The sequence below is a fragment of the Ranitomeya variabilis genome, chromosome 3 (assembly GCF_051348905.1).
Source record: "Ranitomeya variabilis isolate aRanVar5 chromosome 3, aRanVar5.hap1, whole genome shotgun sequence".
NCBI lineage: Eukaryota > Metazoa > Chordata > Amphibia > Anura > Dendrobatidae > Ranitomeya > Ranitomeya variabilis.
The window spans coordinates 481,681,014-481,703,510 of record NC_135234.1 but is presented as its reverse complement, the minus strand read 5'-3'; the positions used below and the strand labels follow the sequence as shown (position 1 = coordinate 481,703,510).

The 22,497-nt window shown below is 45.1% G+C and overlaps 1 protein-coding gene across 4 annotated transcripts in view; it reads right to left on the bottom strand.

Annotated features, from left to right (window-relative positions):
- The window catches only part of FRMPD4 (FERM and PDZ domain containing 4), a 739,093-nt gene that overhangs the window by 502,889 nt on the left and 213,707 nt on the right, over nucleotides 1-22,497 (bottom strand). The window contains exon 1 of one of the 4 annotated variants that reach the window (XM_077296711.1): nucleotides 5,000-5,815. The exons of the other annotated variants lie outside the window; for them this stretch is intronic. The gene's annotated coding sequence lies outside the window, so the exon portion shown is untranslated. Of the gene's footprint in view, nucleotides 1-4,999; nucleotides 5,816-22,497 lie in introns of those variants that run through there. 4 annotated transcript variants of the gene reach the window in all.

The window sequence follows — 22,497 nt, the reverse complement described above, 5'->3', positions numbered from 1 at the left end:
GCCTCCTTCCTCTTCTATTTTTGATGCTGCTGCTGGATCTGTGATGCTGGAGATTCCCAGCAGGGATAGAGTCACATAGTGTATGGGACACTCTCTCTTCTCATCTGTCCGACTAAGAGGGGAAGGGGTGCTCTTGGTGCAATAGTGATGGGTCATTTGTGAAATAATCCGGTACAAAAAGATGGCTCCCTGCTGTGAGCGATGAGAGCCAGCATCCCAGTGAGAGCCACAAAATTCTCTGAATAGCTCACACTGGGCATAACAGTTTGTTGGACATAACTCTGTCAAACTAAACCAAACTCCACCCACTCATCAATTTAATTAATTAACAGCACGTAGGTGGAGTTTCTACCATGGGTTTGTGGCATTTTGGATGCATTAATGCCAGCTTAAGTATGTGTTCACCTATTGTGAACACATTTAGTATCCATTTAGGATCCAAAAGAGCCATCTCTTTTTGGTGAGGGGAGCCAGGAGAGCCAGATCAACAAAAAAAGCCGGACTGCCCATGAGTAGAGTGCAGCAGATGCCAGACGTCACAGCATGCAGACTCCTCTCATGTGGATCTCCACAAGGCGAGAGGGAAGAGGAAAGGGGTTGATTGGGAGGGAGAGATACTAGTGTTTGGTGGTTCAGTGTAATTACTACCCATAGCCACTACACGGATTCTGTAGAGGGCCCCTTATAGTTACAGGCATTGTACACAGTGACACAGGGGTCTCATTCTCTGTCAATCACACATTCTGCCAAATGAGCACTACATTAGTGGGGAGGAGGAAGAACAAGTGTCTTATGTGACCTGAAGTTACATCTCAGAACAGGAAGCTGCAGACCAAGACCACAGACTTCTGCTTTACAAAATAAAAATGTTTGTTAATAGACATGTTGCACTTGTCAGCAGTGGTTCCCTAACAGAAGATCAGCCATGTCAGCAAACCTCAGATGTGACTGGCTCGGTGTGAATAGTAAACGTGCACAACTGCTGCCTACTGCTCACATACACTAGCCTGCTCTATACACAGACCAGACTGGTACATGCTGCGATTGTTTTCACACATCGATCCGTATAACAAATGGTACACGTGCACTGGCTGACTCAGATGACTGAATATATGCACGGTCATTGTGCTGCCGTGGTCAAAGAACAACACACGGACCGAATATACAATAAAGTCATCTGAATGAGCCACAACTGTTAAAACTCTTCAAATAAATATAAGCCATTTGCATCCTAAGGCTATGTGCACACTTTCAGGATTTTTCGAATTTTTTTCGTGTTTTTAACTATAAAAACACGATAAAAATGCTTAAAAAATGCAGACATATGCATCCCATCATTTAGACGGCATTCCGCAATTTTTATGCATATGTTGCGTTTTTTCCGTGAAAAAAACGCAGCGCGGTAAAAAACACAGCATGTTCATTAATTTTGCAGATTTTTTGCGGATTTCCCACTATATTATTGCATTGGGAACCTCCAGAAAAAAACGTAAAAAATCCGCAAAAAAATGTGCAAAAAAAGCGAGAAAAACGCGAAAGAAACGCATGCGGATTTCTTGCAGAAAATGCTGGTTTTGTTCAGGAAATTTCTGCAAGAAATCCTGACCTGTGCACATAGCCTAAGACATAATAGTATGTGCTAGGAGCTGAACCCACATCATACCCAGCAGAAGCTGCCATCATTACACAGCCAGTACCTGCCCGAAACAGCAGCAACTGTACCTTGCCCTGTTACTGCTGTCTTATCATTTAAATATTGCTGTCAGTCACTGAGAGAAGCATTTCAAAGAGGTGATTGCCAATTCAAACAAGCACAAGCTTCCATTACCCTCTCCTGTCAGGTCCCCCATGCCCTCCAACCCAGCAGCATTCACATATGTATGATGAGACTCCCTGCCTAACCAGCCGCCTTGTACGAGTATAATGTAATTCAGTAGATAAATGTTTTAAAGAAGCATTTACAATGTCCCGGTTTCCTATGCTAATAAAGGCTTTGACTAGACGATGAGGCATTAGTTGCCCCAGACTAATCAGCCCTCTTTACATATTATCACGCCCACAGGCGTGTGATAACAAAATTTGAATGAGCGGTGTCATCGCCAGCTCATACAAATCTAGCGCATGCGTGCTGCTCATTTCGGCAGCATGAATGCATCTCTGAAGCAGGTGTACACTTCCTGGCTTCAGAGACGCACTGCGTATGACCGGAACTTCTGAAGATGGCTTCTGGTCATGTAGAATCAAGACGTTGGAGAGAGGTGAGTAATAGAAGTGGGGATAAAGTCCTGATGTGGTGGGACTGATCCCTCAATTCGGGACAGTCCCACTGAATCCAGGATGATTGGGAGCTATGGTTGTATGATTATTAATAATCAGAAAAAAAACTGTGACATTATTCTCCATAAAACTAAAGTTCTTGGCCCTTTACTCCTTACAAATATGAACTTAACTATTGCATACCAATGTGTGAGTTACTGAGGAACAGTCTATGATAAAAAGGTATCAATTTCATACCATGAATCAACGTTCTGAAAAGCTGACCCACCAAAACAGCATTGAAATATATACAAATACACATTTTGTGATGTTATTTCACAAGCAGCTAACAATTCTTGCAATATTTTCACAAGTCTGAGAGATGAAATAGTTAAATACTGTACACTGCCACAAGTCCCATCAACAATGAGGCTTATGATTCAGCACATTCTAGAGCCATTCACATCGGTACACAACTAACACGCTTGTAGTTTGAGCTTTAAAAAGCCAATAAAACCCATGATATTCAGTATAAACTGTTGATTACAGAGAAGGAGAGGGCTGTGACTCGTGGTAAGAGTTATGGACGTTCTCCATACACTACAGACACATTTTAGGTTGAGATACAACACCTATGCTACACACTAACAGTTCTAGAGACTTTTATCACACATACATTCTCAGAACACGTAGACCAAGCTGACAATGATATGAAGGATAGCACAACATTAGCCATTAGCGCTTTGCCAGAATTTTATCATGATGAACATTAGATTTCCGCTAAAATGCATTTCATAATGTCATGGGGAAGAAATAACTACTATTTTGATAAACTGCTCTCATCAACTTATATGTCAAGAAACTCATATTCTGCTAGTAAGGAAATGTTCAGCGCTGCATAAGCAGCCAGTAAAAAGCGATTGGAATAATTCATCACTGTATTCTGAGATCTATAACCCAGGACTATTTGTCTTGTGCCTGTTCTGCGCCTTTCATTTTCCAGAATAGAGGCTTAGACCATATACATTATAAAAGGGATATACTTAAAGTGAGAGCAGCAACACCCGGCTATTTAACTATGTTTTAGCACTCCATATTTCTGTATCATTATACAGTGGAGATAATCAAAAGACCACCCACTTATCTAGTCCAGATTTACTGCAACCCATGTCAGTCCCATCATACACAGTATATACTGCTCGTCTCCTTTGAGAAGACCACCTGCTTATCTAGTCCAGATTTACTGTATCCCATGTCCGACCCATCATATACAGTATACGCTGCTCACCTCCTTTGAGAAGACCACCTGCTTATCTAGTCCAGATTTACTGTATCCCATGTCCGACCCATCATATACAGTATACGCTGCTCACCTCCTTTGAGAAGACCACCTGCTTATCTAGTCCAGATTTACTGTATCCCATGTCAGACCCATCATACACAGTATATACTGCTCATCTCCTTTGAGAAGACCACCTGCTTATCTAGTCTAGATTTACTGTATCCCATGTCAGACCCATCATATACAGTATATGCTGCTCACCTCCTTTGAGAAAACCACCCACTTATCTAGTCCAGACTTACTGCAACCCATGTCAGTACCATCATACACAGTATATACTGCTCATCTCCATTGAGAAGACCACCTGCTTATCTAGTCCAGATTTACTGTAACCCATGCCAGTCCCATCATACACAGTATATACTGCTCGTCTCCTTTGAGAAGACCACCTGCTTATCTAGTCCAGATTTACTGCAACCCATGTCAGTACCATCACATACAGTATATATTGCTCATCTCCTTTGAGAAGACTGCCTGCTTATCTAGTCCAGATTTACTGTATCCCATGTCAGACCCATCATATACAGTATATGCCGCTCACCTCCTTTGAGAAAACAACCCACTTATGTAGTCCAGCTTTACTGAAATCATGGTAGATACCATAACAACCACTGTATGCTGCTCATCGCCTTTAAAAAGACCACCTGCTTATCTAGTCCAGATTTGCTGCAACCCATGTCAGTACCATCATACACAGTATATACTGCTCATCTCCATTGAGAAGACAACTCACTAATGTAGTCAAGATTTACTGTAACTCATATCAGTATCATCATAACGAATATATATTGCTCATCATCTTTGAGAAGACCTCCCACTTATCTTGTCCAGATTTTCTGTAACTCATTTCAGTACTATCAGACACAGGGTATACTACTCATATCCTTTGAGAAGACCACCCACTTATCTAGTCGAGATTTACTCTAACCCATATCAGTCTCATCATACACAGTATATATTGCTCATCTCCTTTGAGAAGACCATCATTCTACAAAAAACATTTTAGTACAATTTTGAGTGACTGTCTCAGAGCTTACACCGTATCTCTTTGAGATAAGATCATACAAAAGATTTATACCTGTAGAAAAGCACACAATATTTTACAGAGTGCCAACTATAACATTATGCCTATCTTCTGCATCTTACTAACTCACCATGACATATTGAAAACCAGCATGCAAACAAGCGGCACAGATATCTGATTGACGAAGAAGCGTAATACTTTTTAACGGTGCAAGGTTTCATCATGGAGACAATATTAACATTGTTTATTTACCTGTAGGAGCAAATGCCATTACTGTCACATTGACAAATTGCCTCTTCCTTCCCTTTTAAATGTGCACTGTCACACTCTCTGACTACAAAAAAATGAAAGCGCTGGAGAATAATTGTAAATCTTACCTTTCTCTTGCTTTTTGTAGCGTGTCCCCCCAGAGGATAATGGTAAAGTGATGCCTGCAGCTCACAGAGAGAGGGGTAGCTGTGTCTGAACTCGGCAGCTCTCTTTGAATACATTGTGGATAAACATGTCAAGTTCACATTCAAGGATCTTCTCTGGCTCCTCTCTCTGGTGCTGCTTCTGCTTCTGCTTCCCCTTCCCATTCATTCTAAATACAAAGGTTCATGGACTGTGACAAAGTCACAGCTTCAGTTTTCAGACTGATTTTGGAAATACAATGGTCCAAATTAAGAGCTACTGCTGAGCGATAGAAGGTGTCAAAGTCGAATTGTGAAAATATCAGCTAGCAACAAAAATAGTCTTCCCATCTTCAGTGCCTACACACAGGCAAGGCAGCAGACAACAGGTGGAGAAGATCCTAAATCCAGAGATGTAAGCTCCATCTCCGGGTGGTATCCTGTGCTGCTGCCTTCCATCAGGTAACTCATCGAATCCTGCAGTCAAGAAGTCGAGCAAAGGAAAAAAACTCTCCCGATATATTTAGATTACTTTCAATAAAGGAGAAAAGATCCAAAAGATCTTTTCTTGGAGCGGTTAAGACTGCTCCGTATGTGCTATATTTCCTTTCTTTCGCTATCATTCACTTTGAACGAGGAAGGCAAACGCACTGCCCATCCTCTCATGAGGACAGGATGCATTTATGTGAAACATGAGGAGAATGCCTAATGCCGAACCAGCCTAGGACTGCATTCCCAATGAGCTCTCATTACAGGCACGCTGTAGAGTTACACTGCCTGGTATAACCTTCCCCGATTATTCTGTCTCACATTCTTCACAATACACAAAGCTGCTTGATGATTAAAAAGCAGAGGCGAACATTAAGGTGTTGCATACTCTTTTCCAGTTCTTAACACTTTTCAGAAACATGGACATCGGAATATGCATCAATTAAATATTCCGAATATTGATTCTTATATTGATACCTTATACATATACATTTTCTTTTTAATTAACCACGAATCATTGTCTGCTGTTAGTAGGCAAAACAAGTTCTCACTTTAGAACTATTTTATAGAATATAATAGAGGATTTTAAAAATAGCAATCGTTTTTCTTCAGTCTCAAAACCTAATAATAAGAAACTCCATGGTATACAAATTCTCTGTGGCCTTTTTAATCAATCAACATCATACAGTTTATCTATATCCCATTGTCCAGAACCCATTGCTGGAAAATTGCTGGTCTAGATTCTGCTGAGTAAGCAAAGCACTGGCGGACGCTACAATATTCCATGCAACCCTGCATATTATTAACAGAATGCTCACCAAAGGGTGTATAATAAGGATATACTAAGCAATAAACTCTAATCCTAAAATATTAGACATAGGATGCTTAAAGAATGTATTCACTTTAAAGGGAAATAGTCATCAGATTCCTCCTGCACGGCAAAAAAACCTTTGAAAGGTTGTATTTTTTTGATCAAACATGAGGTTGGGGAAAAAAAAAAGACTTTTGGCATGTTCACACCAATCGTACCACAGCTCCAACAAAATAGGCGTAGCTGTTGCTGGAAGGAGGTGGGGCTAGGCGTGGCTAACCCCGCTTGTTAAATTCATGATGATCGTCGGTATTTGCTACTAGTGATGAGCGAGTGTACTCTTTGCTCGGGTATTTCCAAGCACGCTCAGGTGACCTCTGAGTAATTATGACTGCTCTGAGATTTAGTTTTCATCGCGGCAGCTGAATGATTTTCAGCTACCAGCCAGGCTGAGGACATGTGGGGGTTGCCTGATTGCTAGGGAATCCCCACTTGTAATCAAGCAGGCTAGTAGCTGTAAATCATTCAGCTGCCGGGATGAAAACTAAATCTCCAAGAAGTCATAAATATTCGGAGGTCACCCGAGAGTGCTCAGGAAAACCCAAGCAAAGAGTACACTCGCTCATCACTATTCGCTACACCACAAATCTTATTCCAACAGGCACTGGAGTAAGATTTGATTCAAGGCATACATAGAGGCCCATGCTACTATGGCTTGACCCCCCTAATGAATCAGGATAGTCAACTACAAAATGACTCCTCATCAAACCTGGCGAGAGGATTGCTGATCTTGATGAGTCACCCCCTATATGTTCTGGATGACTATTCTGAGACAGGTGCTCAGTCATATTCTAACCACATTAATCCCTTAGACTAACAAGTCTCTCGGTATGTACTCACGTAGAAAGAGACTTAATTAACAGCAGCATGGCACCAACCTACTATTCAAGACATGTTTAAATGCAGCAGTGTTTCAGAGTAAAACATTGCTGGCTGAAACCATACAGCCGGTGTATGTTTCATGATGATCGTGATTCAGGTCAGTGGAGAGAGAAATTAAAAGGGAAATCCGTCTTTTTTTGCTGTCCATTAATATCAGCGATCTCAACACTGGAGTCAGTAAAAACCAACCCGAATTATGTTCTCTGGGGTCTCGGCTGCCCCCGGTAGCTGAGACCCGGGAGAAATTCCAATGCTGCGGGGCGCTATACTTATTTCTAAGCATCGTTAAAATGTGGCGCTGAGGCATAAATACCCTTAACTGCCCCCGTTAAAAGGCGTATCGGCAGTCGATAAAGGGTTAAAACTAACCAGGCAATATGATTCTCTAGGTCAATACAAGTATACAGATACCAAACATGTATAGTTTTTTTTTAATCTAAGCGGTGAAACATTTTTTGGAAATTTGTAAGAAAAAAAACATTTTGCATATGTTCCATTTCCGAGATCAATAATGTTTTTATTTTTCAGGACATGGGGTTGTGTAAAGACTTATTTTTTGTGCCTTGATCTGATGTTTTTACTGATACCATCTTAAGAGTAGATACAATGTTTTGATTACCTCTTATTGCAATGTTGCTGTGACCAAAAAAGGTAATTCTCGGGTTTAGAATTTTTTTCTTGTTACACCACTTACCAATCAGATTAATTTATTATATATTTTGGTAGATCTGACTTTTACAAATGGAGTGATACTAAATATGTTTTTTTTGTATGTTTTTAATTATTTTATGTTTAATTGGGCAAAAGGGGGTGATTTGAACTTTTGTGTCTTTTTTTCATATTTTTGAAAACATTTTTTTTAGCCTACCTCAAAGGCAGGGACATGACCTTTCATGTAAATATAGGTCAAAGGTCGTTAATGGGTAAAATTTCTGCAAACAGAGAGCATTATTTAATGGGAATATCATCAGGAAATTCTACTGTTTAAATAATGGCTTTATGTTAATTTTATTTAATTTAGATTTCCATATCATATCAACAGCATAATAAAAGAAAAAAATCTTGCACTTTGCACATCGGCCACTAAGCCTAATACCAGGGACATAACTACAATAGGTGTAGGGGCTGCAATCGCATGTGGGCCCTGGAGCCTAAGAAGCCCAAAAGTCGTCTTTGGCTTTTATGAAAAGTTTAATACTAGTAAAGATTTTCAATAATTGGGGGCTCCATTGGAGGATTTGCATTGGGGCCAATGAGTTTCAAGTTATACCACTGCCTAATTCTATACTCATGTCCTGTACGGGTATCTTTTTGTCAGTCATCATACATACAGTAGGCTTACAATGAAAGATAACAAGGTCACCTCTATATACATTAAATAACACAAGATCAATCATTCACAATAGGTGATGGCTAAAGGTCCCATCCCTGCACAATCACTTTTGCCAAGACTAAGGTATAACTAGAAGAAGCCTCTCCTATAGTAGTCAATAAGCCGATCTGTTGCTGCCTATGTACAAATATCTACTAGTGATGAGCGAATGTGCTTGTGTGATGCCCCAGGGTCCTGGTTGTAACAGTGGCTTTGCTTTCCTCACGGGGAGAGTGATGTCATGCTTGTAAGCGATGGAAGATTCCTGTTAACAGGTAATTAGCACATACAACACCATTCTGACTTCAGGCCAGAAGGGGGAGCTCTACACCTGACTTCAGGGGAGCTGCTCTCTCTTTGGTCGGGAGGAGGAGTTAGTTGCTAGACAGTTGCTAGGCAGTTGGGAAGATTTAGTCAGTTGGTGCCAGACAGCAGACTGTCTGAGGCAGGACGGGTGAGGGGCCGTACAGCCTAAGGTACTGTACCTCCTAGATATTAAGGTACAGAAGGAAGAACAGCCTTTAGCTAATGTGCCGGAAAGCGAAGCACAGGAGAGTGACAACAAGGGAGAATAGCTGGGACTGGGCTACATTCCTGATAGAGCGCAGACACCGGTAGCCGGAAGACCGAGGCTTTTGTGGGACTCTAAGACACATGGCAGAAACTGGCAGAACAGCTGGATTATACATCACCTGTTCGCCCTAACACCCAGGAGCCACAGTGACACATAGAGCCTGGGTCGTGATAGAGACCCTGTAAAAAGGCTCGAGTCACCTGTCATACGGGTTTGTGTCCCACTTACACAAAGGACAGAGATAACTGAGAGGACCTTGCTACAAAGCTATAGTCAGTAAGGGACTATAACAACACAGCACTAGAAGGAAGGCTTTTAACTCCACTTGATAAAGCTGGACTCTGAACTCGCTTCAAGGCCGGCCGGACACGGCGTGTACCTGTGATCTGGTGCACTGGACTGTAACTACCTGCTACCATCAGTAAACCAGGTAGAAAGACTGCACAACTGTGTCCTTCGTTCTTTACTGCACCACTCACCATCCTCCATCTATTCACCGAGAGCCCTGGGGACCTACTTCACCTGTGGGAAGTTATACCATCTAACTGCCAGAACATCACCCCAGAGGACCCCCTTAAACAGCGTTGGTCATCCCTGACCGAATACCACAAGAGGGGTCATGAACTGTTAGGACTGGCGGAATGCACCAAATAATATTTAGAGAGGATATGAGGTGCATTCGCAGTCTGGGGTCCACCATGCAGAAAGGACACCTGCTGCTTGGTAATGGCGGACTAGATGGCGGTATAATGTGAATACACACATGGGTTAGCTTCACCCAATATGAAGAAAGCGAACCCTGTTGCGTAACAGGGCCGCGATACCGCACAGAGAGCGCAAGTAAAGGGTCACAGAACTCTGTCCCAAGACACGGGGAAAGAGTTCCTATAGACCTCTTATGCTTGACACCTTTACTATGGTGTCTGGGGTAGAATTGAACTAATAATAATAATAATTTATCACAGAAGAGTGCATACAACGCCGCTCTGGCGGATGCCACTAGCCACCCTAACCAGGGCCCAGAAAGCGCACTAAGTGTACGGCGCTGCACTGGCGGTCGCTGCTGAGAGACGCTGAATTGTGTGCTGGATGTGCAAAGTAGCACTGTCTGGCACTAGGTATCTTCCACCATTTGCGAGCAGGCAACAACACTAGGGATGGGAATGATTCGGAGCTTTCATCCATCAACAGGCATTCATCTACACATACACAAGTAAATCAGTTTACACTAGTGCATGGCTGAGCGGCCATGCGAACCTTTCATAGCAGTAGTGCTCCAGGACTCTCCTGATGGTCCAAAAGGAGCCACAACAGGACCTGAGCATGTGACTCCCGACCTCCAATGGGAGGTCGTCCCGAGGGAATGCTCAGTATGGGAAAAGCAGGACTTAGTCCCAGAAAGGCCTGCTTGCTGCTGATCAGTGCTGGCTACAAAGGCAGAGCCTGGAAAGGCAGCAGTAACCATTTGCACAGTATCAGCTTGAGCCAGATGCTGGGACCGACATCTCCGCTGAGCAGCTTCCATTGCTGGAGGACAATGGGAGACCGCAGCGGACATGGTTCGAGATTCCACCTGTGCAGTGGTGGGAACTCAACACCTAACATTACCCCCCTCCTCCTTGGGCCCCGCTACATTGAAAGGCTGCAATGAGCAGCGGAGCCCGAATGTGCTCCACAGGTTCCCAGGTTCTGTCCTCTGGGCCGTGACTCTTCCAGTCCACCGGATAATATTTTTTGCCATGTACCACCTTGCAGCCCAAGATAGAGTTCACCTCGTCCTTGTCCGTAGACAAACCCGATGTCATGGGCACAGGGACACGTGGATGCTGGCCATAATTAAGGAGGAATGGGGTCTGCCCGGTGGAGTCGGCTACGGCGTTGTTCAAAGCAAATTACGCCCATGATAGCAAAGATGCCTAGTCATCCTGCCTGGCGGAAACAAAATGTCACAAGTATATGACCAGAGTCTGGTTGGCCCTCTCTACCAACCCATTCATCTCGGGATAGTACGCAGAAGAGAGATTCAGCTCAGTGCTAAGTAAACAACAGAGCTCAAATGTCCTCATGGTCCCAAAATGTCCACCCACCCTGGATGAGTGAGCCCAAGAGAGAACCTCCGGTTGCAAATTAGATAGAACGAAAGTCTTGCCTGGGGGCACAGACTCTAGAGAAACCAAAGCCACAGTTCTCAGGCTCTCTGAAGGGACAATAAGCCGAGGCACCTCCTCCTCCTCTGATGACACTGAGGAACGGGAGAGAGTGTCGGCACGAGTATTCTTCTCCCCGGAGAGAAATGGGGGTAAAGTGAGACTGGGAAAAAAACAGGGACCATCTGGCCAGGCGAGAGTTTAGCCGCTGGGCGGTTTGCAAATACACCAAATTTTTGTGGTCGGTGAAAACTTGGAAGGGAAAGCGAGCCCCCTCCAGGGGGTGTCTCCACTCAGAAAAGGCCAACTTTATGGCTAACAACTCCCTATCCCCGATGGAATAATTCCTCTCTGCTGGTGTGAAGGTCTTGGAGAAGAAGCAAGGATGCTTCCGACCTTGAGCATCCTTCTGGAAGAGGACTGCTCCAGCACCAACGGAAGAGGCATCCACCTCCATGATAAATGGTTTATCAACATCGGGGCGATGTAAAATGGGAGCACCAGCAAAGTGTGACTTGATAGAGAGGAAGGCCTTGAAGACCTCCTCCGACCACAATTTGGAATTAGCTTCCTTCTTGGTGAGGGCAACCAGGGGAGCTACCAAAGTTGAGAACTGGAGAATGAACTGGCGATAATAGTTGATGAACCCCATAAAGTGCTGCACCGCTTTGAGAGAATGAGGTTCCTGCCAATCCATCACAGCCTGTAGCTTGGCGGGATCCATAGCCAATCCTTGGGCCAAGATGATATAGCCCAGGAAAGGCAAAGACTCCTTCTCAAACACACACTTCTCCAACTTGGCATAATAGGAGTTTGCCCCTAGGAGGCAAAGACTTTGCAAACATCTCTCTGGTGGGAGTCTATACCTGGAGAGTAGATGAGAATATCATCCAGTTAGACTACAACCGAGGTGGAGAGCATATCCCAGATGATATTGTTCACAAAGTCTTGGAAAACGGCTGGGGCATTACAGAGCCCGAAGGGCATCACCAGGTATTCATAGTGCCCATCCCTGGTGTTAAAAGAGGTCTTCAATTCATCCCCCTCAATGATGCGAATCAGGTTGTAAGCACCCCACAGATCTAGTTTAGTAAATACCCTTGCTCCCCGAAGCCTATTAAAGAGCTCAGATATCAGGGGCAGTGGGTACTTATTCTTAACGGTGATGGTGTTAAGATCCCTGTAGTCTATGTATGGACCTAGTTCTCCATTCTTCTGCACGAAGAAGAACCCAGCCCCTGCGGGTGACACTGACTTCCCAATGAATCCTCTTGCCAGATTCTCCTGGATGTACTGAGACATTGCCTCCATCTCCGGGAGAGATAACGGATAGATTCGACCCCAAGGAGGCTCAGCACCAGGCAAGAGGTTAATAGGACAGTCATAGGGGCAGTGAGGTGGAAGGGTCTCAGTATCCCTCTTGAAGAACACGCCCGCATAGGGCCAATAGTGCTTGGGGAGAGAGGAAAGATCTGCAGTTACCTTAGTAGTAGCAACCTGAGCGCACTCCCTCTGACATCTACCCTCACAAGATTCACTCCATCCCAAAATTCTGCCTCTTTATGAGGGGAGTGGTACCGTAGCCAAGGTATCCCTAACAGGACCTCATCAATTCCCTCAGGAATGACGAGTAAAGAGATAATCTGATGGGATGGTGACATAGAAAGAGTAAATGGGATAGTCTGGTGTGTTATCTGTGAGGGCAGTGTCGCCCCATTCACCACTTGTACGGTCACTGGTTTGGCGAGCATCACCAGAGGTATTGTGTGCTGTTGGGTGAAGGCAGAAGACATGAAGATACCCTATGCCCCGGAATCCACGCAAAGCTCTACCGTATGAGTGGATGGGCCTAAGGTAATTGACCCCATTGAAGGACAATTTGGAGGAAAACGTCGCCGTGTCTAGTGTACCTCCTCCTACTACCACTAGACGCTGACGTTTTCCCGACCGCTGGGGACATTTCCTGGCATAATGTCCCAACTGCTGGCAGACTGGACAGACCTTGAGTGCACGAGCAGTCCGAGACTTAGACCCCGTTCATGATACCTCCACGGCCTCGTATGGTTCAGATGCCTGGACCGGAGATCCCAGAGGTTTGGCGAATGTGGGAGCCAGCCAAAACCTCTGCCTACACTGGGATCGCTCCAACCTTCTCTCGATAAAACAAAGGTCAATGCGGGTAGATATAGTTATTAGCTCATCCAGTGTGGCAGGAATCTTCCTAGTGACCAAGGCGTCCTTCACATGGTCAGCCAGCCCCCTCCAAAATACAGGGATGAGGTCTTTATCCGTCCATTCCAGCTCAGATGCTAAAGTCTGGAAGTGGACGATAAAAATGACTGACCATGGATGAACCCTGTGTCAATGCCAGCAGTTGGAGCGCCGCATCATGTGTGACTTGGGGTTCCAAAAAGATCTGTTTCAGAGTGCTCAGAAACCTCAGAGCAATCTGCACCACATGATCGTCGTGCAGCGTAGCCCACTCCAATGCCCTGTCCGACAAAAGAGAAATAATGAATCCCACTCTAGCCCGCTCTGAGGGAAAACGTGCAGCCAGGAGCTCAAGGTGAATCGCACACTGGTTCACAAATCCCCTACAAGACTTCCTATCACCAGAGAATTTATCTGGCAGCAGGAGGAGGAATAAGGTTGTTACAGGGGTGGCAGCCACACTAGAAGCCTGAACAGCTACTGTGGTAACATCCACAGCTGAGGTTCTGCGCTCGAGAGCTGCCAACCTGCCCTCCAACTGCTGGATGTAATGGATGTACTGCTGCAGTCACTGTTCATCCGCCATTCCTAGCCAGACCCTGGCGCTAGTGTAATGTTAGGACTGGCGGAACGCACCAAATAATATTTAGAGTGGATATGAGGTGCGTTCGCAATCCGGGGTCCACCGTGCAGAAAGGACACCTGCTGCTCGGTAATGGTGGACTAGATGGCGGTATAATGTGAATACACACATGGGTTAGCTTCACCCAGTATGAAGGAAGCACGGAGAGCACAAGTAAAGGGTCACAGAACTCTGTCCCAAGACACGGGGAAAGAGTTCCTTTAGACCTCTTACGCTTGACACCGTTATTGTGGTGTCAGGGGTAGAACTGAACTAATAATAATAATTTAATAATAATAATTTATCGCACAAGAGTGCATATAACGCCGCTCTGGTGGATGCCACTAACCACCCTAACCAGGGCCCGGAAAGCGTACTAAGTGCACAGTGCCGCACTGGTGGTCGCTGCTGAGAGACGCTGAGCTGTGTGCTAGATGTGCAGAGTAGCACTGTCTGGCGCTAGGTAGCTTCAACCATTCATGAGCAGGCAACAACACTAGGGATGGGAATGATTCAAAGCTTTCATCCATCAACAGGCATTCATCTACACATACTCAAGTAAATCAGTTTTCACTAGCACATGGCCCAGCGGCCATGCGAACCCTTTATAGCAGTAGCACTCCAGGACCTTCCTGATTGTCCAATAGGAGCTGCAACAGGACCTGAGCATGTGACCCCCGACCTCCAATGGGAGGTCGTCCCATGGGAATGCTCAGTATGGGAAAATCAGGACTTAGTCCCAGAAAGGCCTGCTTGCTGCTGATCAGTGCTGGCTACAAAGGCAGAGCCTGGAAAGGCAGCAGTAACCATTCACACAGTATCAGCTTGAGCCAGATGCTGGGACCGACATCTCCGCTGAGCAGGTTCCACTGCAGCTGGAGGAGAATGGGAGACCACAGCGGACATGGTTCGAGATTCCCCCTGTGCAGCGGCAGGAACTCGACACCTAATATGAACTTTCCTATATTTCAAAAAACCCTTTTAAGACATTCCCTTTAACATGGGTGCCCAGAGCCACCACTGTGACACGTCCCTTTAAGCAATTAAAGTAATTAAGTAACAGACCTGTTACCGAGTACCCAACGGCCCATAGTGGTGACTCATTTGTTAATCGAGATTTCCGAGCATGCTCAAGTGTTCTCTGAGTATCTTGGGCGTGCTCGTTGATTATGTTTGTGTCACTGCAGCTGCATGATTTGCTGCTATTAGACAACCTGAACACATGCTGGGATTGTGGCCAAAGAGTTCTATTTTCTATTTTCATTAATGCAAAGGACTTGTTTCAAAAATGCATCAGGCCTGTTTAGATGTTCTTTTGCATACGTTTGAAACTTCTGAATTTTATGGTGAGGAAACAGGAACGTTTTTCTTCTGATGACTCTTCCATGAAGGCCACATTTGGGCTTGTGTCTCTGAACAGAAGAAAAATGTACCACAACTCCAGAAGCTGCTAAATCTTTCTGAGGGTCTTTGAAGGTCTGGTTTGCCTCTCTAGCAATCCTAGGAGCAGCTCTCACTGAAATTCTGCTTGGTTTTCCAGACCTTATCTTGACATCCACTGTTCCTGTTAACTGTCATTCCTTAATTACATTTCAAACTGAGGAAAGAGCAACTTGAAAATGCTTTGCTATCTACTTGTTGCCTTCTCCTGCTTTGTGGGTATCCACCATTTTAATTTTCAGAGTGCTAGGCAGCTTAGAAGAGCCCATGGCTGCTGTTTTTTGGCACAAGGTTAGAGGAGGATAGATTTTTATAAAGCTGGGAAATTTGCATCACCTGGCCTTTCCTAATGATGATAGTGAACAAGCCATAACCCAAACAGGCTAATTAAGGTCTGTAACCTTGGTCAAAGTTATCTGAGCACACAAAACTCCAAAGGGTACCCACATTTTTCATTGGCCCAATTTCCTTTTTGTAATTTTAAAAAGTGAAAAATTAAATTTTTTTTTGCCTAAAATACAAAGGAAATGTCATCTTTAACTTTAGCCCTGTTAGAAATTACTTTACCTTCAACTTGCATAACTGTTCACAATAAAAGTAATTTTAATCAGCGTTACCCAAACTTTTACATGCCACCATATCTATATCACCTACTTGCGGTCACATGACTACCCGCTCCGGGTGCTGCCACCATAGAATCTGGATAGCGCATGTTGTACAAATTCACTAGTCTGCAGTCACATACAGTGTGTACAGACTTTCGTGCCAAGCCTGAACAACCCCTACAGTATGAACAGCACTCCAAGCCTTGACTTGTAAAGAATTAATCAGGATGTACTCCTTGTGTTGAATAATCCCAGACAGACGACTATACAAGACCACAAATAATGTGAGAAGGAGGCAGCACTTCACGTTGTTGCAAAAAGGTGTAGTAGTTCCACATGAGAGAGAGAAGCTGATTTTGAAGCTGAAATAACAAATGTGGGGATGATACATCTTTCTGCAACAAACTTGGAACTTGGAGTGCGGCTTCCTTCTCCCAATATTTCTACTGCTATATAGTAGTGTGAGCTTGGTGAGTCATATTTAAGTTGAGTCATTCTTGAGGCTAGTCGTTTCTATTTCAAAGAGAAGTTAAAGTAATAGCAGTTCTTTCAGGAAAAATTATGTCCTTAAAATGTTGAGTCATCCTTATTATCAAGTATGTTTTGCTACAGTCTTATTCAAGATTGTTGAATGAGAAATTTGACAAAAACACATAATGAAATTCTATGAGATAGTGTATCTAGGTAGATTTTTTTTATTTAGGGCACTAAAAAAGTGTGGTGACTAGTGTTGAGCGATACCGTCCGATACTTGAAAGTATCGGTATCGGAAAGTATCGGCCGATACCGGCAAAGTATCGGATCTAATCCGATACCGATACCCGATACCAATACAAGTCAATGGGACTCATGTATCGGACGGTATTCCTGATGGTTCCCAGGGTCTGAAGGAGAGGAAACTCTCCTTCAGGCCCTGGGAACCATATTAATGTGTAAAATAAAGAATTAAAATAAAAAATATTGCTATACTCACCTCTCCGACGCAGCCTGTACCTCCGCGAGGGAACCGGCAGCGTTGTTTGCTTAAAATTCGCGCGTTTACTTCCTTACTTGAAGTCCCGGCTTGTGATTGGTCGCGTGCCGCCCATGTGGCCGCGACGCGACCAATCACAGCAAGCCGTGATGTAATTTTAGGTCCTTCAGGATTTTAAAATTACGTTCTGGCTTGTGATTGGTCGCGTCGCGGTCACATGGGCGACACGACCAATCACAAGCCGTGACGTCACGGGAGGCTGGACACGCGCGCATTTTAAAATGCGCGCTTGTCCTGCCTCCCGTGACGTCACGGCTTGTGATTGGTCGCATCGCGTCGCGACCAATCACAAGCCAGAACGTAATTTTAAAATCCTGAAGGACCTAAAATTACGTCACGGCTTGCTGTGATTGGTCGCGTCGCGGCCACATGGGCGACGCGACCAATCATAAGCCGGGACGTCACGGGAGGCAGGACAAGCGCGCATTTTAAAATGTGCGCGTGTCCAGCCTCCCGTGACGTCACGGAATGTGATTGGTCGCGTCGCCCATGTGACCGCGACGCGACCAATCACAAGCCAGAACGTAATTTTAAAATCCTGAAGGACCTAAAATTACGTCACGGCTTGCTGTGATTGGTCGCGTCGCGGCCACATGGGCGGCACGCGACCAATCACAAGCCGGGACTTCAAGTAAGGAAGTAAACGCGCAAATTTTAAGCAAACAACGCTGCCGGTTCCCTCGCGGAGGTCTAGGCTGCGTCGGAGAGGTGAGTATAGCAATATTTTTTATTTTAATTCTTAATTTTACACATTAATGTTGTTTCGATACCGATACCCGATACCACAAAAGTATCGGATCTCGGTATCGGAATTCCGATACCCGCAAGTATCGGCCGATACCCGATACTTGCGGTATCGGAATGCTCAACACTAGTGGTGACAACTGTTTCCAAATACAGTGGTGATTGAAAGTTTGTGAACTCTTCAGTTATTACATAATTCTGAATAAATGTGACCTGAACTACATCAGAGTTTCACATATGTCCCAAAAGTCGATAAAGAATACCAAATCAAATAAATGAGTAAATATACTAGACTTTGTCATTTTCTATTAAGTAAAATGACCCAATATCATTTGTTTGTGACTGTCAAAGTAGGTGAACCTTTAGAACTGGCAGATAATTTGAAAGTTAAAGGGGTACTCTAGGGAGCTAAAAGATTATTCTAATGGCCCAGCCTTTATAAACAGCTGATAGTCACTGCTCCCCCTCCCTTATGGGACATTATGTCACAGATCAGAAGGTGTGGCCTGCTCCTGGCTTCTAGCAGCAGCCAGTCCCCTGATAATGTTTTTTTATTTGAGTCCAAGGTGTGATTTACATACTTCAGGCCAAATTTGAATACGACTTGTCCAGCCTAAATCAATTCACTAGTAATGATTGAGGCCTCACTTGTCTAGTTGGCATGTGACTGCATATATGCAAATCACATATTTGCAGTCACGTGATCACTCATGCGCAGTGAAAGCATCAGAGAATCCTGACAGTGAATACTGAGCACACTGTGAAGATTCACAGGTTTGTAGTGATGATTTGGTCAAGCCCAGATCTAAATCCAAGAGAGAATTTGTTTCTGGGGTTGTGAAAATGTGTCATCCAAATGACCTATTGTTCAAATCAGTTTATTATCTTGAACATCTACTATATAATTGTCTAAGGGTCACTTCCTTCTGTCTGTCCTTCTGTCTGTCTGTCACGGATATTCATTGGTCACGGCCTCTGTCTGTCATGGAATCCAAGTTGCTGATTGGTCTCGCCAGCTGCCTGTCATGGCTGCTGCGACCAATCAGCGATGGCCACAGTCCGATTAGTCCCTCCCTACTCCCCTGCAGTCAGTGCCCGCTCCATACTCCCCGCAGTCAGCACTCACACAGGGTTAATGCCAGCAGTAACGGACCACGTTATGCCGCAGGTAACTCACTCTGTTGCTGCCGCTATTAAACCTGTGTGACCAAGTTTTTACTATTGATGCTCCCTATGCAGCGTCAATAGTAAAAAAATCTAATGTTAAAAATAATTTAAAAAATAAAAAATCATTATACACTCACCTTCCGCCGGCAGGTTTCGGTGGCAAGGATGGTTTGCGCGAAGGACCTGCCATAACGTCACGGTCATGTGACCGCGATGTCATCACAGGCCCTGCGCGAGAAGGACCTGCCATGACGTCACGTGACTGTCACGTCATGGCAGGTCAATCTCGCGCAGGCGCGAAGAAGCTGCGGTACCATGGGACAGGCAGGGACAGCGTCAGGAGCAGGTGAGTATTTCATATTCACCTGTCCGCGTTCCATTCCATGGGCGCCGCTCCGTCTTCCAATCTTCTTGCAGTGACTGTGCAGGTCAGAGGGCGCGATGATGTATTAGTGTGCGTGCCGCCCTCTGCCTGAACAGTCAGTGTGGAGAGACGGGACGCTGAGGAGCAGCGACGAGAGGTGAGTATGTGATTTTATTTTTATTGCAGCAGCAGCATTACATGTGGCACAATGCTGTATGGAGCGTCTATGGGGCCATAATGAACTGCACGGTGCATTATATGGGACATCTATGGGGCCATAACTGCATGGAGCATTATATGGAGCATCTATGGGGCCATAATGAACTGCATGGAGCATTATATGGGACATCTATGGGGCCATAACTGCATGGAGCATTATATGGAGCATCTATGGGGCCATAAGTGCATGGAGCATTATATGGGGCATCTATGGGGCCATAAAGAACTGCATGGAGCATTATATGGGGCATCTATGGGGCCATAAAGAACTGCATGGAGCATTATATGGGGCATCTATGGGGCCATAATGAACTGCATGGAGCATTATATGGGACATCTATGGGGCCATAACTGCATGGAGCATTATATGGAACATCTATGGGGCCATAAGTGCATAGAGCATTATATGGAGCATCTATGGGGCCATAATGAACTGCACGGTGCATTATATGGGACATCTATGGGGCCATAACTGCATGGAGCATTATATGGAGCATCTATGGGGCCATAAGTGCATGGAGCATTATATGGGGCATCTATGGGGCCATAACTGCATGGAGCATTATATGGGGTATCTATGGGGCCATAAAGAACTGCATGGAGCATTATATGGGGCATCTAAGTTCTGACTAAAGAACTGAGGCGAGCTTCCAGGGCTGCTGAGCGCAGATGGAAAAGATCCCACTCCAACGACCACTTAATCGCATTCAAACAGTCCCTCACTACTTTCAAGACCGCACTCGCCACAGCTAAACAAACCTACTTCTCATCTCTCATATCCTCCCTGTCTCACAACCCTAAACAGTTATTCAACACCTTCAATTCTCTCCTCCGTCCCCCAGCACCTCCTCCCTCCTCACTTATCTCTGCTGAAGACTTTGCCTCATTCTTCAAGCAGAAGATTGATAACATCAGAGACAGTTTTGGTCAACAAGCCCCAGAGCCCTTCCTCCCAGCTTCCCTACCCTCCACCTCCAAAACCAACTACTCCTCCATTACAGAAGATCAACTCGCCACTCTACTCTCAAGATCGCATCTCACCACCTGTGCACTTGACCCGCTCCCATCCCACCTCATCCCAAACCTCACCACAATCTTCATCCCAACCCTAACCCATCTCTTCAACCTATCACTAACAACTGGTGTTTTCCCCTCAAGCTTTAAACATGCCTCCATCACACCTATCCTCAAAAAGCCCTCTCTTGACCCATCCTCTGTATCTAGCTATCGCCCTATATCACTTCTCCCCTATGCCTCCAAACTACTGGAACAACACGTCTACCTTGAACTGTCCTCCCATCTCTCTTCTTGCTCCCTCTTTGACCGCTTACAATCTGGCTTCCGGTCACACCATTCCACTGAAACTGCGCTAACTAAGGTCACCAACGACCTCTTAACCGCCAAGAGCAAGCGACACTACTCTGTTCTCCTCCTCCTCGACCTGTCGGCTGCCTTTGACACAGTGGACCATTCCCTATTATTACAGACCCTCTCATCCCTTGGCATCACAGACTTGGCCCTATCCTGGATCTCCTCATACCTAACAGACCGGACATTCAGCGTCTCCCACTCACACACCACCTCCTCATCTCGCCCCCTCTCTGTCGGAGTCCCACAAAGTTCAGTCCTTGGGCCCCTGCTCTTCTCCATTTACACCTTTGGCCTGGGACAGCTCATAGAATCTCATGGCTTTCAGTATCACCTCTATGCTGATGACACACAGATCTACATCTCTGGACCAGATATCACCTCCCTACTAACCAGAATCCCTCAATGTCTGTCCACTATTTCATCCTTCTTCTCTGCTAAATTTCTGAAACTTAACATGGACAAAACAGAATTCATCATCTTTCCCCCATCTCACGTGACCCCCCCAACGAACCTATCCATTACAGTAAATGGCTGCCCACTCTCCCCAGTCCCACAAGCTCGCTGCCTCGGGGTTATCCTTGACGCTGATCTCTCCTTCAAACCACATATCCAAGCCCTTTCCACTTCCTGCCGACTTCAACTCAAAAATATTGCACAAATCCGTTCATTCCTCAACCAAGAATCTGCAAAAACCCTAGTCCATGCCCTCATCATCTCTCGCCTTGACTACTGCAACCTCCTGCTCTGTGGCCTCCCCTCAAACACTCTCGCACCCCTCCAATCTATTCTAAACTCTGCTGTCCGACTAATCCACCTGTCCCCCCGCTATTCTCCGGCCCCTCCCCTCTGTCAATCCCTTTACTGGCTCCCCATTGCCCAGAGACTCCAGTACAAAACCCTAACCATGACGTACAAAGCCATCCACAACCTGTCTCCTCCTTACATCTGTGACCTTATCTCCCGGTACTTTCCTACACGCAACTTCCAATCCTCACAAGATCTCCTTCTCTACTCCCCTCTTATCTCCTCTTCCCACAATCGTATACAAGATTTCTCTCGCGTATCACCCCTACTCTGGAACCCTCTACCACAACACATCAGACTCTCGCCCACCATCGAAACCTTCAAAAAGAATCTGAAGACCCACCTCTTCCGACAAGCCTACAACCTGCAGTAACCACCGATCGACCAAACCGCTGCATGACCAGCTCTACCCTCACCTACTGTATCCTCACCCATCCCTTGTAGATTGTGAGCCTTCGCGGGCAGGGTCCTCTCTCCTACTGTACCTATTATGACTTGTATTGTTCAAGATTATTGTACTTGTTTTTATTATGTATACCCCTCCTCACTTGTAAAGCGCCATGGAATA